The sequence below is a fragment of the Vidua chalybeata genome, chromosome 5 (genome assembly GCF_026979565.1).
Source record: "Vidua chalybeata isolate OUT-0048 chromosome 5, bVidCha1 merged haplotype, whole genome shotgun sequence".
NCBI lineage: Eukaryota > Metazoa > Chordata > Aves > Passeriformes > Viduidae > Vidua > Vidua chalybeata.
This window is the reverse complement of record NC_071534.1, coordinates 13,504,950-13,508,879: the sequence shown is the minus strand read 5'-3', so window position 1 is coordinate 13,508,879 and position 3,930 is coordinate 13,504,950. Positions and strand designations below refer to the sequence as shown.

The window sequence follows — 3,930 nt, the reverse complement described above, 5'->3', positions numbered from 1 at the left end:
GAAAAGAGTATTTCTAACTATAAATCCTGAATACTTTATCATTAATACATGAAAAATTACTACTGTTTGTTGGGTACTGAATTTTCCATTCCTGGTGCATGTAACCACTTATTTCTCCTGGGCATATTCTGTGCACATCTGGAAATCTCCATTCAGAAGAGCCATTTGACATGTTTTCCACCAAAGTGTATGTCAGATGTGCGAGAATTCACAGGAAACCTTTTAAAACAAGAGGATTGTGTGGCCAGTGCAGTGTTATGGCTTTATGACCAAGAGGCTGGCTTAATTTGGTAGCAATAGCAGAAATTTCCTTTGAGATAGAAATAAGTGCAATTTTTCTTTCACTTATCTGGAAAAGTTGGCTTACACCAGATCTGGAAGGAGACATGTATGGCTAGGCAGGATTCAGGAACTTTCCAACAGTGGCTGTTCTTCACCTGTGTGCAAAGGTGATCCATATCCTGCTGTATGTGTCTTCTCAGGAGATGGATTTTTCTCCTGGGTGAGCTCTTCTCCATGCTTCCTTGTTGACAGCAGCTTGTCTGCTCTACCTTATGTCTCCACAGCATTTTTATCTGAACCATCAAGGGCATCTGGAGGTAAAAGGAAAGTCCCAGACCAAGAACTTTGGAATGGCCACTGATGGCCATAGCATCAGCAAAGGTGTCAGTGTGGCCTACACTTGCAGATTTCTTGATTTACAAACTCAAATAGGCTAATGTGTTTAAAAAAGGATTATCTTGCTAGGTCTTGTTTTCCAAATATCATCCCAGAGCAAGTTTTTACAGCTGATATACAATAGCCTGATAGAAATATTTATGGTAGAAATTCTGCCAGCTGTTTAATGCCAGCAACACCCTGGCCACTTAGTCACTGGAGGACTTTGTTTTCAAAATTACTCTTTCTTTTGCAAATGACAATATGTTTGGGGAATATTGCTTGGTGCTTCTAAGAGTAGAGGCTCTGTGTTGGTTGGTGGTTAGCCAAGCCCACAGGTCCTGGGTGCCAATGTCCCCATGCAGCTCTACCAAGAACAATAGGGGTAGGCACTCATGCAGCACTTTTCATCTTCAGGTGGGTTCACTGAGGGTGTGGGACCTGCTCCTCACCAGCTGCACTCACTGTGGGCTGCAGAGCTCCAGTGGCAGCTCTTCTGTGGCTCGAGGCAGGAATGATCCTGGTGGTACTTGGGACACATGCTGCCTGTCACTCCACATGTTGCTTGGAGAAAAAGCAGCATGTGCCCTAAGGCAGGACATGCAGCACACCCCAGCTCAGCACTCACTGCTTGCCATGGCTGGCTACCACATCATGCCTGCCTGAAGACAGGACTTCTCTATCAGACTAGATAGGCAATGATATCTTTATTAAGATATTTTTAATGGAAACACACCCATGAAGCATGAGGCTTCCTAAATTCTATTGACTACTCTGTGTGTGACTGTGGGGGATTTTCTACCTCCTTTTGATCTTGATTTATTTTCCCAGACTTGGAGCACTACTGGTAAAGAATACCAATATTGTATGTCTGAGTAGCATTTAGTGTCCTCATGAAAAAACTGTTGACATGGCAAGCTTGTGACAGGGCACTCTGCCTTTGTGGAACCGCTGGACAGCCTTTCTGTGGACATGCCCTTAGGAGATGTTCAGAAACAATGGTCTCACATGTTGGTATGGACAGAAGCTATCTAGAATTTGGATAAAAAGGCAAATGTATTTGCTGAGCAATTCTTGGTAACACAACAGCTTGCACAGTAATATATTTGTTATCATTGGCCTGATTTAACAGCAGGTTATGTTCAGCACATAATGAGTAAAAACCCATGAAAAATAATATTATGATCTAAGACCACTGAGCTTTAGCTAACATGGTACATTGCCTGCTTTCAGTTAGGCTCAATTCAATGAAAATTAGTGCCAGTTGTGTTTCATTAGTACACCAAAAGAAAGCTGTGTTTTTGTTTTCCAGAAAGTTGCTGAATCACACCACTGTGCAGAGTATATTCCTCAAATGGCCCTTCTCTAATGATGAGGGAAAAAAAAGGCAAAAAAGAAAGCAGCAGCGAGCAGCAAACCTGTATTAAAAGTCAAACGATGAACCATATTACGAGGAAAAGTAATGGTATCCTTTTATTTTATTTCTCATGCTGCATTGTCTTGGAATTGAAGGGCATAGTGTGTTCCTTTTCTCTCGTACTGCTGCAGGCTTGTGCTTAACTATTTATGTTGCAGTGCTAAGACCTGCTCTTGTTCCCCAGGAGAAACACACTAAAGTGTTATTAGACCTAAGTGCATGGGAGGGGAAGCTCTTAGTACAATTTTTTATGTATAAATATTGCATACTTTATACCCATCCTTAGCTTTTACCAAAATATAAGTTATCTGATACACTCTGGTGGCCAGTCTTTCTAGAAGAAGAACTCACAGGTGCATCATGGTAAATAATGCATGTGTGTTTGCCATGTATTGTGGTCTGTTTTTTATTTCTGATTGTTATTTTAAATTTAAGAATGCTCGGTCAAGCCGTGAACAGGTGTTTATAGCTGCTAGTCCTTTGGTCTCTAAGTCTGAAACTGGGTTGGTTTAATAACATCCAGTTTCTGTTAAACTTTCTTTTTCGTCACAGCTCCCTATCTAAAAGATCTTATCCTCTGTTTCTTTTTGGACTATAATAAACACAGTAAGGTAGAGGCTTTTGGTACAGATTTGTGTCATGCTCAGCAAACACAAACCTGTCTAGGATGGGCCTTCTGGGCTTTACTGCCATACAAATAACTACCAGCTTTCTGGGCCTTCAGTACAGGTGTACATGGCTTAAAGACTTAAATGGTTTTGTGGGTGTACATGTGAATTCAAACACATGTAATGTTCAGTTGAGTCACATAGCTTCTACTGACAATAACTATGACATTTCTGTATATTCTGTCTTCTGAATTGGCTCTGCTTAATACTGCTTCTCTTATGTTGTCCTTGACATGGTTAGCCTTTTTTCAGTTTTTCTTTTTGTTCAATAGGAAATGCCAGGCTTTTCTAATTGCATCTTTCCTTTTCTTCTATTACTGCTCTATTATTTTGGCTCTAGGTATTGGAAGATGCTCAACTTCCAGGCAAGCAAATCTCCATCCTGCAATGTGCAGAGAAGCTGCTGAAATGCTGGGTCAGAGAGACCGGGGAACCACTAAGAAATTCCTGACTCCCTGTAGGGCACAAAGAGTGACCACAAAGAAGAGGGATGAGGAAGACAGTAGGTGTGAACCTGCAGCTCTCTTGCCCATGCCCTGAGAGGCAGCTCTGGTGCTGCTCCCCCTGTTTGCAGGGCAACTTCTCTGGCCCTTGCGTAGGGCTCTGCTTCTTAAGACATTTTCCTCCTCTCTCTTTCCTTTCTCTCAGTGTCATCACTTAAAGTTGTAAACTCTGCTTGCTGAGGAAAAGAAGGCGGCCTGCTCCCTCTATAGGCTTCCCTGGTTGTTGCTTTCACGAACCAGCCATCCAGGGGATCGGAGCTTTATGCTTTTGAAGACTGTCAAAAAACGCTGAAGTGAGATGTATTTTGCATTTCTTTTAAATTTAGAGATTTTTTTGTGTGTGTACATGTGTGTGAATATGCATCTGCGTGTGTATACACGTGCATGTGTGTGTACATATGCTCACACACATTCTCTAACACCTATGTATATAGCTACTTTTCCTGCAAAAGTCACATATGGAGTTGTTTTACTGTTTAATTTTAGTCTTTTTTTTTAGAACAAGTGCATGATCCTTTCGTATGAACTTGCTGTTCGTTAATGGTTTATGACAACAACCTCCTGACTGCATCTTACCCTTATTAATGGAAGAGACGCCATCTGAGCCAGCAGTTCCTTGAACTCAAGCATGCTTCCTCCCCAGTGTCTTCTATCCCAACTGCTTTTCTCTCCTCTCTGTCCCAGG

At 41.8% G+C, this 3,930-nt stretch overlaps 1 long non-coding RNA gene across 1 annotated transcript; it reads left to right on the top strand.

Moving 5' to 3' along the window:
- The first annotated feature begins 2,019 nt into the window (after positions 1-2,019).
- On the top strand, positions 2,020-3,183 carry LOC128788540 (uncharacterized). The gene is made up of 3 exons (XR_008431115.1): positions 2,020-2,122; positions 2,379-2,437; positions 3,083-3,183. It is a non-coding gene; the product is annotated as an uncharacterized LOC128788540 (long non-coding RNA).
- The last annotated feature ends 747 nt before the right edge of the window (positions 3,184-3,930 follow it).